Genomic DNA, 18,534 nt, shown 5'->3' on the forward strand with positions numbered 1-18,534 from the left:
CTCTTTCTCGGTCTGAAAAGTGCATTGTTGGAATTGGGTTGGAACGCCAAGTAACTCTAGATTCCGGGGTTCGCTTTAGCCGAACATGAGGGAAAGATCATTTATAATGATACTAACAAGATCCTTTTATCGGGCAATGGGGATACTCTAAGCATTCCATTAGTGATATATCAATGTTAGAACAAAAATACTTGTATGCATAAAAAACCCCAAGTTGCAGAAGGTAAATGTATTAAAAAGGGACAAATTTTAGCGGATGATGCTGCTACCATTGACGGCAAACTCGATTTGGGAAGAAACATATTAGTAGCTTATATGCCATGGGAAGGTTACAATTATGAGGATGTAGTACTCATTAATGAGCATCTGGTATATGAGGATATTTATACTTCTTTTCACATATGGAAATATGAAATTCAGACTCATGTAACAAGTCACGGTCCTAAAAGAATCACTAATGAAATACCACATCTAGAAGCCCATTTACTTCCAAATTTAGACAAAAAAGGAATTATGATGGTGGGGTCTTGGGTGGAGACAGGTGATATTTTAGTAGGTAAATTAACATCCCAGATGGCGAAAGAATGATTGTATGCTCCGAAAGATAGATTATTATGAGCCATCCTTGGCATTCAGGTATCCACTTCAAATGAAACTTGTCTAAAGTTACCTATCAGCGGTAGAGGTCGAGTTATTGATGTGAGATGGATTTAGAAAAAAAGGGGTTCTAGTTATAATCCAGAAATGATTCGTGTATATATTTCACAAAAGCGTGAAATTAAAGTGGGGGATAAAGTAGCTTGAAGACATGGAAATAAGGGTATCATTTAAAAAATTTTACCTAGACAAGAAATGCCTTATTTGCAAGATGGAAGACCCATTGATATGGTCTTCAACCCATTAGAAATACCCTCATGCATGAATGTTCTCTCAGGTTGTCTGTTAGTCTGCTAGATAGACATTATCAAATAGCACCTTTTGATGAGAGGTATAAACAGCGAATCCATGGGTTTTTGAACCCGAGTATCCAAGAAAAAAGCAAAATATTTTATGGAAGAATGGGGGATCTTTTTAAACAACCTGTTATAATAGAAAGCCTTATATCTTGAAATTCATCCATCAAGTTGATGATAAAATGCGTGGACGTTCTAGCGGACATTATGCACTTGTTACATAACAACAACTTACAGGAAAGGCCAAGCAGGGGGGGTAGCGGGTAGGTGAATTGAAAGTTTGGTCTTTAGAGGGATTTGATGTTGCTCATATTTTACAAGAGATGCTTACTTATAAATCTAATCATATTAGAGCTCGCCAAGAAGTACTTGGTACTACGATCATTGGAGGAATAATACCTAAACCGGAGGATGCTCGAGAATCTTTTCGATTGCTCGTTTGAGAATTACGATCTTTGGCTCTGGAATTGAATCATTTCCTTGTATCTGAGAAAGGCTTCCAGATTAATAGGAAGGATGCTTAATTGGAATGAATTAGAAATTTTCTTCTATGATTGATTGGTATAAACATCAACAACTTCGAATCGGATCAGTTTCAACTCAACAAATTAGTGCTTGGGCCAAAAAAATCCTACCTAATGGAGAGATAATTGGAGAGGTGACAAAACCCTACACTTTTCATTACAAAACTAATAAACCGGAAAAAGATGGATTGTTTTGTGAAACAATTTTTGGGCCTATAAAAAGTGGGATTTATGCTTGTGGAAATTATCGAGTAATAGGAGATGAAAAAGAAGAACCAAAATTTTGTGAACAATGTAGAGTTGAATTTGTTGATTCTTAGATACAAAGATATCAAATGAGTTACATCAAACTAGCATTCCTAGTAACCCATATGTGGTATTTGAAACATCTTCCTAGTTATATTGCGAATCTTTTAAACAAGCCTCTTAAAGAATTAAAGATCTCGTATATTGCAATGTGTAATTTGATCAAAATTATGGGTTTACAGATTCAGAATGAGAAACTGTTATCCCATTCAATCTAATTAGGATGCCCTAGATCTGACATGTCTCTTGGTAGGAGTAACATGAAACTCATAATTATGGTTGTGTTCAATACTCCCAAGTAAAAAAAGAATTGGTCTATGGTTGATTCAGTAACAAATAAATGGAAATTTGTACCTTGTGAAAAAGAAGACTTCTTTTGTGGAATTAACCATTTGCTTTCTTTCTAAATGAAAGAAATTCTATCGAAATAAGCAAAATAAGAAAATATATCATGGTGGCAGGAGTCTATCCATCGCATATAGGCTTTAAGGATATCACGAAATAACCATCAAGGAGAAGTAGGGACCTAAAAGATTGAACGGAACAATACATAGACAAGTAAATACCTTATGAATTCTAAGGCCCTCCTTTACTTTAATTAAAATTAAGGGGATTCATCATTCGAAGGGAAGTACACTACTTAATAATTTCACATTTCATTTATTTTATTATGCCATAATTAAATAAAGAATTCAATTCAAAAAATATACTAAAACAAATAAATAAAATGCATCAACGAAATGTTGCTTGACCTTCTTTTGGAACTTGAGTAAGGAGTAGATTTTTTTGGGGTTTTTATAGAATTTGAAAATGGAAACGAAACCTCTTTCTTTTCTTTATCTTTTTTGGTCTAACTACTTGAGCCCGATGAGAGGAAACTTTCACATCCGATTTGGAGGGGGGAAGATCCAATAGGACCCTATCTAATTTTTTCTTTTGCTAGGCCCATAACTGAAAAACCCACTTTCTTACGATTATGAGGTTCATTCGAACATGAGATCCAATCATGGAAATAGAGCATCCCACTTTTTTTTACTACCCAAGACTTCGAGGCATTTTGAAGTCAAGAAATTCTATTGGAGGAAGTGCTATCCGAGAACAATTAGCTGATCTGAATTTGTGAATTATTATAGATTATTCGTTGGTAGAATGGAAAGAATTAGGGGAAGAAAGATCAAATGGATATTCATTTTATTTCTGCTGAAGGAAATATATTTACTAGCCTTTTAGGAAATCAAATAAATAATGATCAAGTAAAACATAAATTCTTTAGTTTGGGTCTTTCTAGTAAAAAAGAAAGTATCATTTTCGATTATTCAGAAATTAATCGAATCATATATAAAGGTCATTGTAATTTCATATTTCCTTATATTCTACACGAGAATTCTGATTTATTTTTATTGGCAAAGAGATAACAAAATAGATTCATTATTCCATTCAGTGGATTCAAAAACGAGAGAAAGAACGAATGCTCATACCACTATTTCGATTGAAATATCGATAAATGGTATTTTTTGTAAAAATATTATTTTTGCTTATTTTGATGATCCTCAATACAGAAGAAAAGGTTTAGGAATTACTAAATATGGGACGATAGGGTTGTATTCAATCCTAAAAAAAAGAGGATTTGCTTGAGTATCAAGGAGTCAAAGAATTTAAGCCAAAATACTAAATGAAAGTACATCGATTTTTTTTCATTCTTGAGGAAGTGCATATTTGACCCGAATCTTCTTTTTTTCATTCCTGAGGAAGTGCATATTTTATTTGAATCTTCTTCTATAATGGTACGAAACAATAGTATCATTGGAGTAGATACACAAATCACTTTAAATATAAGAAGTTGAGTAGGTGGATTGGTACAAGTGGAGAGAAAGAAAAAAAAAGATTGAACTTAAAATCGTTTTTGGAGATATCCATTTTCCTATAGAAATGGATAAGATATTTTGACACAACGACATCTTGATACTGCCAGGAACGGTTAAAAAAAAATGTAAGGAATCAAAAAAATTGAAAAAATTGGATTAAAAAAAATAAAAAAATTGGATCTATGTCCAATGGACCACACCTACCAAGAAAAAATATTTTGTTTTGGTTCGGCCCATAATCATATATGAAATAGTGGACGGTATAAATTTAGAAACACTTTTCCCCTGAGAACTGTTGTAGGAAAGTGATAATCTAGAACTTAGAGTTGTAAATTATAGTCTTTATGGAAATGGCAAACCAATTTGGGGAATTTCTTGGTCAAGCATTCAATTAGTTTGGACTTTTTTAGTGTTGAATTGGGATCAAGACAAAAAAACTTCTTCTATCGAAGAGGCCCATGCTTCCTTTGTTGAAGTAAGGACAAATGGTTTGATTCGAGATTTCCTAAGCATCAACTTAGTGAAATCCCATATTTTGTATATCAGAAAAAGGAATGATCCGTTAGGTTCAGGATTGATCTCTAATAATAGGTCAAATCGTACCAATCCATTTTATTCTATTTATTCCAAGGAAAGGATTCAACAATCACTTAGCCAAAATCAAGGAACTATTTGTACGTTGTTGAATAGAAGTAAAGAATCTTAATCTTTGATAATTTTGTCATTGTTTAATTGTTTTCAAACGGGTCCATTCAATGATGTAAAATATTACAATGTAATAAAAGAATCAATTAAAAGAGATCCTCCAATTAGGAATTCATTAGGCCCTTTAGGAGTAGCCTTTCAAATTGATAATTACCTTTTAAAAACTCATAATCAGATCTGGATAACAAAATATTTAGAACTTGACAATTTAAAACATACTTTTTAAGTACTTAAATATTGTTTAATGGATGAAAATGGGAGAATTTATAATTCCGCTCCATGCATGAAATCCCATATTTTGTATATCAAAAAAAGGAATGATCCGTTAGGTTTAGGATTGATCTCTAATAATCGATCAAACTGTACCAATCCATTTTATTCTATATATTCCAAGGAAAGGATTCAACAGTCACTTAGCCAAAATCAAGGAACTATTTGTACTTTGTTGAATAGAAGTAAGGAATCTCAATCTTTGATAATTTTTTCATCGTTTAATTGTTTTCAAATGAGTCCATTCAATGATGTAAAATATTACAATGTAATAAAAGAATCAATTAAAAGAGATCCTTCAATTAGGAATTCATTCGGCCCTTTAGGAACAGCCTCTCAAATTGGTAATTACCTTTTAAAAACTCATAATCAGATCTGGGTAACTAAATATTTAGAACTTAACAATTTAAAACATACTTTTCAAGTACTTAAATATTGTTTCATGGATAAAATGGGAGAATTTATAATTCCGCTCCATGCAATAACATCCGTTTGAATCCATTCAAGTTAAATTGGTATTTTCTCCATCATAATTATGAGCATAATTATTGTGTAGAAACAGCTACAATAATTAGCCTTGGGCAGTTTATTTGTGAAAATGTATTTATAGTTAAGAAAGAGCCGTACCTAAAATCGGGGCCAAGTTATAATTGTTCAAATTGACTCTGTAGTAATAAGATTGGCAAAGTCTTATTTGGCCATTCCAAGAGCAACTGTTCATGGCCATTATGGAGAAATACTTTCCGAAAGAGAGACATTAGTTACATTTATATATAAAAAATCGAGATCTGCTGATATAACATAGTGTCTTCCAAAAGTGGAACAAGTATTAGAAGTGCGTTCGATTGATTCAATATCGATGAAGCTAGAAAAGAGGTTTGAGAGCTGGAATGAACATATAACAAGAGTTCTTAGAATTCCATGGGGATTCTTGATTGGTGCTGAGCTAACTATAGTGCAAAGTCATATCTCTTTGGTTACTAAGATCCAAAAGATTTATCAATCCTGGGGGTGCAGATCCATAATAGACATTTAGAAATTATTGTCAAATAACATCAAAATTGCTACTTTTAAAATATGGAATGTTTAATGTTTTTTCATCAGGAGAACTAATTGGATTGTTGCGAGCGGAACGAACGAGGCATGCTTTGGAAGAAGTGATTTGTTATAAAGCCATATTATTGGGAATAACAAAAGCATTTTTAAATACTTAAAGTTTCATATCCGAAGCGAGTTTTTAAGAAACTGCTCATGTTTTAGCAAAGCTACTCTATGTGGTCATATCGATTGGTTGAATGGTCTAAAAGAGAACATTGTTCTAAGGGGGATGATACCCATTGGGACCAAATTCAAAAGATTAGTGCACCGTTCAAGGCAACATCACAACATTCCTTTGGAAATGAAAAAGAAGAATTATTCGAGTGGGAAATGAAAGACATTTTGTTGGACTACAGAGAATTATTTGATTTTTGCATTTCAAAGAATTTATATGATATATCAAAACAATCATTTCTAGGATTTAATGATTCCTAAAAGCAAATTGATCCTTTTTTCTATTTGTGTTGTGGTCATTTAATTTGGTTATAGAAATAAAGATAATAATGAATAGAAAGAAATGAATGGTCTGGATCATGTATCAATGGCCAATCTTTGGTAGAAGAGAAGGTTTCGTGGGAACAATTATTTATTTCTATTTTAGCTTCTCTTTTTTTTTTCCAACAAAAATATAAAAAACAGAATAAGTGTGGGGAGAAATGACAAGAAGATATTGGAACATCAATTTGGAAGAGATGATGGGAGCAGGAGTTCATTTTGGTCATGGTACTAGGAAATGGAATCCTCGAATGGCACCTTATATCTCTACAAGGCGTAAAGGTATTCATATTATAAATCTTACCAGAACTGCTCGGTTTTTGGCAGAAGCTTGTGATTTAGTTTTTGATGCTGCAAGTAGGGGAAAACAATTCTTAATTGTTGGTACAAAAAATAAAGCAGCAAATTCAGTAGCACGGGCTGCAATAAAGGCTCAGTGTCAATATGTTAATAAAAAATGGCTTGATGGTATGTTAATGAATTGGTATACTACAAAAATGAGACTTCATAAATTTAGGGACTTGAGAATGGAACAAAAGACGGGGAGACTCAATCGTCTTCCAAAAAGGGATGCAGCTGTGTTGAAGAGACAATTATCTCACTTGTAAACATATCTAGGTGCGACTAAATATAAGACTCGATTGCCCGATGTTGTAATAATTGTTGATCAACAAGAAGAATCTATAGCTCTTCACGAATGTATGACTTTGAGCATTCCAACAATACAAATTGTGACCCAGATCTAGCAGATATTTCGATTTCGAAAAATGATGACTCTATAGCTTCAATTCGATTAATTCTTAACAAATTAGTATTTGCTATTTGTGAGGACCGTTCTAGCTATATACGAAATTCTTGATTAATAATAAGATAAGTAAATTATTTTTGGAACTCCATATAATAGATTTATTGAATTGGTTACTATTTTTGATTCGCACAAAAGAGATAAAAATAATTGAGGATATTATGCAAATAGTAGGTATTCAAAATATTCAATGCAAGTATGCAAATCGAAAATGAGATGGTTGAATCAAAATAATTCCTTTTAAAGTTCTATTTCTTTCAAAGGTTAATATGAATGTTTTATTATGTTCCATCAACACACTAAAAGAGTTATATGATCTATCCGATGTGGAAGTAGGCCAACATTTCTATTGGCAAATAGGAAGTTTCCAAGTCCATGGCCAAGTACTTATTACTTCTTGGGTCGTAATTGCTATCTTATTAGGTTCAGCCATTATAGCTGTTCATAATCCACAAACCATTCCGACTGACAGTTAGAATTTCTTTGAATATGTCCTTGAATTCATTCGAGACATGAGCAAAATGCGGATTAGAGAAGAATGTGGTCCCTGGGTCCCATTTGTTGGAACTATGTTTTTATTTATTTTTGTTTTGAATTGGTCAGGGGCTCTTTTACCTTGGAAAATCATATAGTTACCTCATGGGGAGTTAGCCGCACCCACAAATGATATAAATACTATTGTTGCTTTAGCTTTACTCACGTCAGTAGCATATTTCTATGTGGGCCTTTCAAAAAATGTATTAGGTTATTTCGGTAGATACATTCAACCAACCCCAATCCTTTTGCCCATGAACATCTTAGAAGATTTCACAAAATCTTTATCTCTTAGTTTTTGACTTTTTAGAAATATATTAGTCAATCAATTAGTAGTTGTTGTTCTTGTTTCTTTAGTACCTTTAGTGGTTCCTATACCTGTCATATTCCTTGGATTATTTACAAGTGGCATTCAAGCTCTTATTTTTGCAACCTTACCTGCGGTTTATATAGGCGAATCCATGGAAGGTCATCATTGATTAGTTTTTGACATAGTCTTTTTTTTTAGCTTAGCCTGACGGCATGTCTACGTGTCTCAAAGTAATCCACTTAGACTTAAGGAAGAAAAATATGCAAATAAGATCAAAATAAGAGTAAAGCATATACGATCTATAGTAATAGTAAAAAGAATATTACGATATTAAGTTAAGAATTGTTAAAAAAAAAAAGGAAAGAGATCTAAAAGATCATTTTCCTCAAATTCTTATTGGTTGATTTATATCACCCGACAATGAATACTCCCTTTATATTGATATTGTTTTGTTCATTCAATTCATCGATTGATCCAAAAAATAATAATAATAATAATAAATTACATGAACTTCGATCAACTCAATCCTGATATTTCTTTGCAATGATTATGTCTAACGAATTTGTTAGTTAGATTGCTTGTACTCATAAGGGATAATGATAAGTAAAAATAGAAGATAAAGGTTTACAAAAAGGATATTTATAAAAAAAAAGGGTTGATTAGAGGAGGGGGGGGGGTCGAACTAGATGTATGTAATCTAATCGTTATAAGACAACTCTTGTGTATGTTTCGAAGAATGATTCTAGAATCTGACTGAATCTAAGATATGAATAGTTGGTTTATGTTATGGGGGAAAGACTGTTTGAACATTGATATATCACTAATGGAATGCTTAGAGTATCCCCATTGCCTGATAAAAGCATCTTGTCAGTATCGGCATAAATGATCTTTCACTTATGTTCGGCTATAGCTATAACCCCAGAATCTAAAGCTACTTGGCATTCCAACCCAGTTCTTGTTGGAGTTTTGTGTTGTTTTGGGTTCACTTGGCCAAGGGTGTCGTACACAAGGTGTTAGTCTTTTGCACAACTTTTAATCCGATTTTTTGTTTGATCTTTAGGTGATTTTTGTGTTTGTTTTTGGTATGATGATATTTAGGATTGTTAAGGCTTTTGTTTTGAAGGAAGAAGAAGAAGATGAAGAGAAGATGTTAGAGTAGACCACACATAAGTAGACAACACGCTAATTTTAAAAGCTCCGAGAATGCCAGCCCCAACAGTGTTTCCAGCACATAGCCATTTTACAAAATAAAATCAATACCCAACGAAGAGACAATTGCTAAGCTAAATACAAAAAAAATTAGGTATTCAAAAGACATTAAAAGGAACATAAAACATAGACATAAATATTGCATTAGGTCATTCAACAAAATATTTCTTTTTAAAGAAAGAAAGAGGGTGCAAACCTTGGTGGATTTTGGTTTGCACAAGGTGGCAAGATTACCACCTTTTCAACACTCCTCCTTGGTAATATTGCTAGAGACATTAAGGAAAGTCCTTAATGCCTCAAATCTGGTCTTTCTAAGTGGCTTTGTAAATACATCCGCAAGGTTCTCCTCCGAATTCACATACTCCAAAGAGACTTCTCCAAGATCTTCAAACTCACTCAAGGAATAATATTTCACCGAAATATGTTTTGTTCTTCCATTTTGTATTGGGTTCTTTTGGCACCTTTAAGATGAGTTTAGGTGCATGCTTGCATGTATCTGGAAAGCATACACACGGCATACATAATATCTGATCTAGATGAGCACACATAAAGCAAACTACCAATTAAGGATCGATAAAGAATAGGATTTACCTTTGGTGTGCCATCCTCCTTTTGGTAGTTCTCTCCTCACTGGTGACCAACCAGTAATCCACATACAGGGAAACCACTATCATGATTCCTTCAACCCTCACATACAAAGTGGCTTCATTTTGACTCCTCCTAAAGCCATGTCCAAGCAAGTAGCCATTTATACTTCCATACGAAGCCCTAGGTGCTTGCTTAAGACCATGTAAAGCTTTGTGAAGCTCATGAACCTTATCTTCATGTCCTTCAATCACATAGCCCTCGGGTTACTTCACGTACACTTCTTCTTGCAATACACCATTCAAGAATGCCAATTTCATATCCAACTGAAACACACTTCATTGCTTAGTAGTCAAAAGAGCAAGGATGAGTCTAATGGTTTCCATCCTTGCTACGGGTGCAAACATCTCCCCATAGTCGACTCCAGCTTGTTGTGCATAACCCTAGATCACCAACATTGCCTTATGTTTGCAAATAATGCCATCCGAATTGCATTTAGTTCTAAAGATCCATTTGACACCAATTGCTTTCTTGTTTTTTGGTTTAGTGACTAAGGACCAAGTCTCATTCTTCTCAATCATCTCCATTTCCACATCCATTGCTTCCTTCCACTCTTTCTTCATCAAGGCCTCTTGCACACATGTAGGGTCACCAAGTGAAACATTACACCTTTCATAAATCTCAGACAAAGATCACTCCCCTCTAACACCATCGCTAACCTCCAAATCAGCTCTAATGATTTCTTGGAATAGATCATCATCCTCCTCATTGTCTTCATCATTGTTGTTTTGAACATTTCTTTCTTCATTTTCTTCTTCAAACCATGGCTCATCCTCATTCACCAATAGCTCCTCCTTACTCTAGTTCCATTTTACATTCTCATCAATCTTCACATCTTCTATTACCACAAGCTTTTTGGTCTCTAGGTTATAGACCCTAAAACCTTTGGTAACCTCACTATATCCCACCAAGACACTAACATTAGCCTTTTTGTCAAGCTTATCTCTCATGTTTGAGTGGCACACACTACCAAACACTTTAACATTCTTTAAATATGGTTTCTCTCCAACCCATAACTCATAAGGTGTCTTGCCTTCAATGGATTTGGTGAAGCATTGATTTTGAATGTAGGAACTAGTATAGATAGCCTTGGTCCAAAATTTCTTTGGCATTTTCTTTTCATATATCATACACCTAACCATCTCTATTAAAGTCCTATTCTTTCTCTCACACATACCATTTTGTTGTGGAGTGTATGGTGTGGTAAATTGATGAATAATTCCATTTTCTTTGCAAAAATCTTCAAAAGCTTGGCTATATATTCACCACCATTGTCGATCCTCAAGCACTTCAAAATGGACCTACTTTTATTTTCAACCAACTTCTTGAATTCCATAAATTTTTCTAGAACTTGTGACTTATGTGTGAGAAAATTCAAAGCTGCTTAACTTTGCCTTTCAAAGCTGCTTCACTATCTCGTAAATTCAACCTATAGTTTTTATCTTTCAAGGCAACCTTAAAAACCTCATTTCCAAAAGCATATGATATCAAACAACCATCACAACCAAAGTTCAAAACATATCCCTTTTCAACCAATTGTGCAACACTCAACAAGTTTTGGATAAGTTTTGTACCTTTATTGGTGTTAAATGAGATGTCTCATTTTCCTTCTACATCCATGAAGCTTCCATTCCCAATCTTTACCTTTGTATTGTAGGATCGGTTAAGCTCCACAAAGTTGGTTTCTTCAAAAGTCATGTGGTGTGAACAACCACTATGTACCAACCAACTAAAACCACTACTTGTAGCTTTAAGGCATGTAGCCAAAAATAAGGTCTTGGCCTCCTTATTTACAATATTTTCTTGTTTCCTTTGTTGCTTGCATACTTTGCCAACATATCCCCTTTTCCCACATTTGTTACAAGTTGCATCCGGTCTCCAAAAGCACGTTTTTGGTGCATGTCCATGCTTCTTGCAATGGGGCATGGTGGATAACCCCCACGACTTTGTTGTTGTCCTCATTGTTGTTGCCATGCATTGTTGTTGTTGTTATTGAAACCTCCATAACCGGCTCCTCCTTTATTCTTGTTGTTGTTCTTTTTATTATTTTTTTTTGCTTTGACTAGACATAAAAGTACTTTCCAAAGACTCCTCCTTTCTTATGGATCTTCTTTGTTCGGTTGCTTGGAGGGCATTGATAAGCTCACTTAAAGTAATCTCACTAAAATTCCTTGATTCCTCAAGGGAAGAAATCTTCCCTTCAAAGTTTTTATGTAAGCTCACTAATACCTTCTCTACAACCCTTTGGTCGGTCAATGGCTCTCCAAGGACTCTAATTTGGTTCACAACCTTTAGTAGTCTATCGGTAAAGTCCTTAATGAATTCATTTTCTTTCATTCTAATTGTTTCAAACTTTCTTCTTAAGTTTAAAACTTGCATTTATCTTGTTTTAGTGTTTCCTTGAAATAGTTCTTGCAACTTTAACCAAACTTCTCTAACACTTGTACAAGACATGATTATAGTGAAGATGAAGTTATTTACCAAAGAATGAAGGGCTATCAAGGCCTTGAATCCTTCAGCTATCTCAGTCTCATGTGAAAGTCTTTGTGCTTGTGTGGCATTTGTTCTCAACTCCTCAACTTCATAACCTTCTTCCATCACATCCTAAAGTTCAAAGGCTTGTAGGTAGGCTTTCATCTTTATGCTCCAAATGGAGTAATTTTGGCCCTCAAATTTTGGTGGAGTGGGAGATGAAAAACTTTGAGAAGCCATGACATAAAACTGGATTTTTGAAGAAAATGGCTTTTGGGTTAGATTTTTGGTGAGTTTTCTTGCTAGATTTTTTACCCCTTCAAACCAAAAATGAAAGGAATGAAATGGGGGGTTCTCTCACAAGAAAATAGGATAGAAAGAAAGCTCACAAGGTCCCTCAATGGCTCAAACAAGGCTCTGATACCATGTTGGAGTTTGGTGTGGCTTTGGGTTCACTTGGCCAAGAGTGCTGTACACAAGGTGTTAGTCTTGTGCACAACCTTTAATATGATTTTTGGTTTGATGTTTAGGTGATTTTTGTGTTTGTTTTTGGTATGGTGATATTTAGGATTGTTAGGGTTTTTGTTTTGAAGGCAGAAGATGAAGATGAAGAGAAGATGTTAGAGTAGACCACACAAACTAGACAACACACTAATTTTAAAAGTTTAGAGAACGCCAGCTCCAACAATGGACCCATGTTGCTGGAAACACTGTTTCCAGCATATAGCCATTTTACAAAATAAAATCAATACCCAATAAAGAGACAATTCCTAAGCTAATACAATAAAACTTAGGCATTCAAAAAGACATAAAAAGGAACAAAAACATAGACATAAATATTGCATTAGGTCATTCAACAAAATATTACTTTTAAAGAAAGAAAGAGGGTGCAAACTTTGGTGGATTTTGGTTTGCACAAGGTGGAAAGATTACCACCTTTTCAACAAAGACATGTAGATGTGATATTCGATATTAACTAGGTATATATGAATTAAAGATATATTTAATTTGCCCTACTATTGATACGAACCTAGGATGACCTGCTCCTAAACCCGTATTATATTAGCCCGGATCTTAATTAAGTTCAAGTTCTAATGGAATGGACCTCAAACCCTAACCAACCTGTGGTTAGTAACCTTGGTATAATGTAGACGCCACAATAGGGGATGGAAAACCTATTGATAAGTCAAGCTAAAACAACCAATTCTCTAATGGTGTTTTAGGTGTTCTCAAAGAACAAAGAGATAATTAATCTCACAAGTATTTTCTTTATCAAATCAAAGTTTTAAAGTTGTATTATTAATGAAAAATAAGCCTTTAAATAGGCTTTGAAAGAAACAAAATAAACCCTAAAAACCCTAGGAAAAACCGGCCACACAATGAAGAAGTCTACCTTGGCCGAAACTTTCCTTTTCCTAATCTAATTTGGATTAATTAATTCCTTTATTTTGAATTAGGAATTAATTAATTTACAATGAAAATAATAAAATAATAACTTTCCTAATCTTATTTGTCCAGAAAATAAATAAATAGAAACTAAAAATAATGGTAGTTTCCTAAAACAAAAAGTAGAATAAAATTAGGAAACTAAAATACTAGCTTTTTGACTAAATTGACTTTGACCAATCTTTGACCAAAGTGAGCTCCAAATCAACTTCCATATGCTTTTTAGGATGCTAAATAAGCTTATTGTGAAGTTCCTCACGTTGCCCTTGCTTGGAAGTATGAGAAAAGGCTAATACAGTAAAATACAGTAAAGCCAGCAAGGAATACAGCAAATCCGGCCTTTCCTTCTCCTTGTGCTCAAACCACCTTGTTAGTCGGCTTTGAAGCTGCTTTGGCTGGTTTCTATGACTCATCCTCCATATGAATTGAACCCATAAAGATGGGGTTCCAATTCATACAACCCCGCCTCCTTATTATCACCAAAAACGTCACCTGACCCTGTTTTGGCTTCTATTGCTTGTATGAGTAAAACAGGCCTTTGTTCTTTAGATGTGGCCAACCCCTCTTGACTATGACTTATTCCTCGTATGAAGACAGCAAGGTTGTCCTTGAACTTCTTAGCTTGGCCCTAGTGATCGGTCCCACCTTCATTTGTAATGGGTCAGCACCCCAGCGGGTTGTCGGTCGAGCAGTCTCGGATGGATTCGCATCATTCCCCTCCTCTTGAAAAGGATTTGTCCTCAAATCGAAGTCATCACCTGCAGCAAAAGGAGACAAATCAGCAACATTTAAGGTAGCACTAACATTATACTCACCCGGTAGATCAAGTTTGTAGGCATTGTCGTTTATCCTCTCCAAAACTTGGAAAGGTCCATCACCCCTCGGCATGAGTTTTGATTTCCTTTGTTCAGGAAATCTTTCCATTCGTAAGTGCAACCAAATCAATTCTCCTGGGTCAAACACTATTACAAAAAAATCTAGAAATACATGCTCATCTTTGCAAAAATCACATTTTTCAATGTTAGCAAACAATCTTTCCTTTCTAAGAACTTGCAAAACTTCCCTAAGTTGATCCACATGGTCATCCAAATTTCGTCTATATATTAGAATGTCATCAAAATAAACAACCACAAATTTACCAATAAATGGATGCATTACATGATTCATAAGCCTCATGAAAGTACTAGGTGCCTTGGATAATCCAAAAGGCATAACTAACCATTCATAGAGCCCATATTTAGTTTTAAATGTGGTTTTCCATTCATCACCTTCTTTCATTCTAATTTGATGATAACCACTCCTAAGATCAATTTTAGTAAACATGCAAGCACCATGCAACTCATCAAGCATATCATCTAACCTAGGAATGGGATGTTTATATGTAATGGTGATGTTATTTATAGCCCTACAATCATCCAACAAAACAGGTACAGCACATAGACCTAAACTCTCACGAATATAACCTTTGTCATGTAAATCACTTACCTGTTTTTGCAGCTCCTTTATTTCTTCGGGATTGCTCCTATAAGCTGGTCTATTTGGTATGGCAGCCCCTAGAACAAAGTCAATTTGATGTTCTATCCCTCGAATAGGTGGTAGTCCACTTGGAATCTCACTTGGGAAGACATCTCCAAACTCCTTCAAAAGAGAAATCATTGAACTTGGCAATTCAAGTTCTTCGAAGTTAGTTTGATCATTAAAATAATTTTCTTGGTAAAGCATGACCAGCAAAGGTTTCTTACACTCAATAACCTTATTAATATCCCCTAAACTCAAATAAAAATTCTGGTTTTTCCTCTCTTTTCTTTCTTTTCTTTTTCTTTCCTCGGTTTGGCTCTCATTGGCGGAAATTTCCAATTTTTGTGTGCTCTCGGGTTTGCTCTCTTTTCTCACCCCTCTCTCGGCTTTTTCTTGGTCTTTCCACTCAATATGAACCTTAGAAACCTTACCTTGGTCAGCAACCTCAATCTTACCTTCTTGGAAGGATGGTGAAGCCGTTGGTGCCATACTTGCTTTTTCTTTAAGCTTTTCGGCTTCTCTCCTTTGTTGCATTTGTAATTGGTCTTTGTAAACCTCTTTAGGAGATAATGGTTCCAGCTTGACCTTCTTCCCTTTAAACCTGAAAACAATACTATTTTCTCGACCAAAATGAGTAGCATCTTTATCAAATTGCCATGGTCTACCTAATAGTATATGTCCAGCAATCATAGGTACAATATCACATAAAACTACATCCTCATATCTACCTATATTAAATTTTACTTTGGCTTGTTTGTTTACTTTCATCTCACCACTATCATTAAGCCATTGTAATCTATAAGGTTCTGGATGTTTAATTGTTTTCAAGCCTAATTTATCAACTACAAGATTACTTATCACATTAGTACAACTCCCACTATCTATAATCATGCTACAAATTTTACCTTGTATTTCGCAGCGAGTATGGAAGATGTTTTCTCTTTGTATCTGCTCTTCATCTTTATAGACAGCAAGTACTCTCCTTGAAACCAAGCTCAACTCAGCATTAGATGTATCTACAGGTTCGGTTTCATCTTCATTACAATCCTCCTCTTGCTCGGTTTCAGCCCCACTTTCTTCACTTGCGGATTCCAGCTCACCATCACCCTTTAATACCATGATTCTTCTATTTGGGCATTGACTGGATATGTGTCCTCTTCCTTGGCACTTAAAACAAATTATTTCTCTAGATTTTTGAGGTTTAGGATCAGATTTTATCTCACCTCTAAGTGCTTGGACAGATTCGGTCTTGACCTCCCTTCTTGGCCGGTTGGTAGATTCTTCTCCTAATTTCGGGCTCAACTTGTTTTCATAAGTGGAATTGTTTTTCCAGCCACTTGAACTTGTCCTTCCACTGCTAGAAACTCCTCCAAACCGTGTACTAACACCCCTTCTCTTGAATTGGTTCTCAAGCTTAATGGCTACATGCAACATCTCCTCCAATTCCAAGTATTGTTGTAATTCAAGTTGGTTGGCAATGTCACGGTTTAACCCTCCAAGAAATCTTGCCATTGTTGCCTCCCTATCCTCCCTCATGTTAAGCCTCATCATTAACATCTCCATCTCTTTGTAATAATCCTCCACGGACCTACTTCCTTGAGACAAAGATTGAAGCCTTTGATGCAGCAACCTTTGGTAATGAGATGGCACAAACCGCTTTCTCATGGCTCCTTTCATTTGACGCCATGTTGTAATCAAGTCATCACCAACCCTCCTTCGGGTGCTTTGCTCATTTATCCACCATTGGAGTGCATAATGGCCAAACTCCATTGCTGCCAACTTCACCTTCTTACCTTCCGAATAGTTGTGGCAGTAAAAAATCATCTCCATTTTTTCTTCCCACTCCAAATAAGCTTCGGGATCACTTTTTCCCATAAAAGGTGGGATATTAACCTTGATATTTCCCAAATCTTCATCTATATCTTCCCTCCTATATCTCCCACGGCCAGCTCTATCTTGGACAGCAAAGGTTTCGTCCATACCTTCCTCAAAATCACCGTCGAATGGCTCCTCATCAAATTCCTCTCTCGGCCTCTCGCGACCTCCTCGTCCTCGGCCTCGTCCTCCATGGAATTCTTGCCTATTTCTTGTATTCGGCCTTCCTTGTGAGGCTTCTAGTCTTCCCACTCTTTGATTTACATGCTCAAATTGAGCACTAACCCGCTGTATTGACTCCAAAACAGCTCTCATGTCCACTTGGTCTCCACTCCCGGTAGCTTGGTCATCGCCATGGAATGCTACGGACTCTTCCTCATTGATCCTCAAGGGTGGATCCCCTCTTCTTATTCTAGAATCTGCCATGTTAGTAAAATACTACAAAAATAAAATAAATCCTCACAATATTCACTCCCTCACGTGTTTCACTCAAACAAGGTCTCGACACTCGTGTTTGCACACTAGTTTCGGCTTTTACCCTCTTTTAAGCTCTCACACTCTTGCCTTTTTCCACTCAATGAATTATCTCAAAGTTCTAATTAAAACACCCACAAAATAGCAATTATATCACTAGTATGTTTTAATTAAACTTATCAACAAAGCAGTAGCAAAAAGTAGGCAATACCGAAAGAATCCAACAAATCCTAATTTTTCGGCCTTCTAGACAAGAAAACATAAAATAATGGGAAAACGTTTGAATTTTTGAAAACTGCACCAGATGGTAGTAGATTATGAGTTCAAGAATAAAATTCCAGAAAAAGAAACTCAAATACGAACGAGAATCAAAGAGAACAAAAATATAGAAAAGTGTTGGTTGTTATTCTTGTAATTCAAGTTTTGTGTCAATTCCTTTAACTAATTTTAATCCAAAAAATTTAATCACCCAAAATCCAAATATCCAGCAGCAAGAATAATTTCCCAGCAACTCAAATATTGAATAAATAATCAAAAACCAGCAGCTCCAACAAATTTCCAGCAAACAAATCAAACTCCAACAAACTGAAAATATTTTTTTTTTATTCGACTTTACCTCTTCTTTCTTTTTTTCTTTTTTTTTTTTTTTTTTTTCACTCACAGAACTCAAACAACTGCAGTAGCAAGAATAATTACCAAAACTGCAATTCCAACTCCAAAACAAACACCAAACCGTGACCTCCAAATAAACACAATGTGCAGTTTTTTTTTTTTTTTTTTTTTTAAATGATGCCGCAAACTTCTTCTTTTTTTTTTTTTTTTTTTAATATATGAATGCAAATTTCTAAGACTAAAACAGCAAAGAAAAATCAACAAAAACCAAATTAACAAGAACAATGATAAAAGACAACCAACAAACTAGGAAACAAAAATACGATAAAACTAGGAAATCCTAATTCAACTAGGAATGAATTTTTTTATATTTTTTTTAAGATGCTGAACGTGTATAGGATGGATGCAACCTTCACCT

At 34.9% G+C, this 18,534-nt stretch overlaps 2 pseudogenes; both read left to right on the forward strand.

The window, feature by feature from the left end:
* LOC125419355 (uncharacterized) overlaps nucleotides 1–18,534 on the forward strand; it is a 109,123-nt pseudogene that overhangs the window by 75,619 nt on the left and 14,970 nt on the right.
* On the forward strand, nucleotides 6,378–7,075 carry LOC132804117 (small ribosomal subunit protein uS2c-like; annotated as a pseudogene).

The sequence above is a fragment of the Ziziphus jujuba genome, chromosome 6, assembly GCF_031755915.1.
Source record: "Ziziphus jujuba cultivar Dongzao chromosome 6, ASM3175591v1".
Lineage (NCBI taxonomy): Eukaryota > Viridiplantae > Streptophyta > Magnoliopsida > Rosales > Rhamnaceae > Ziziphus > Ziziphus jujuba.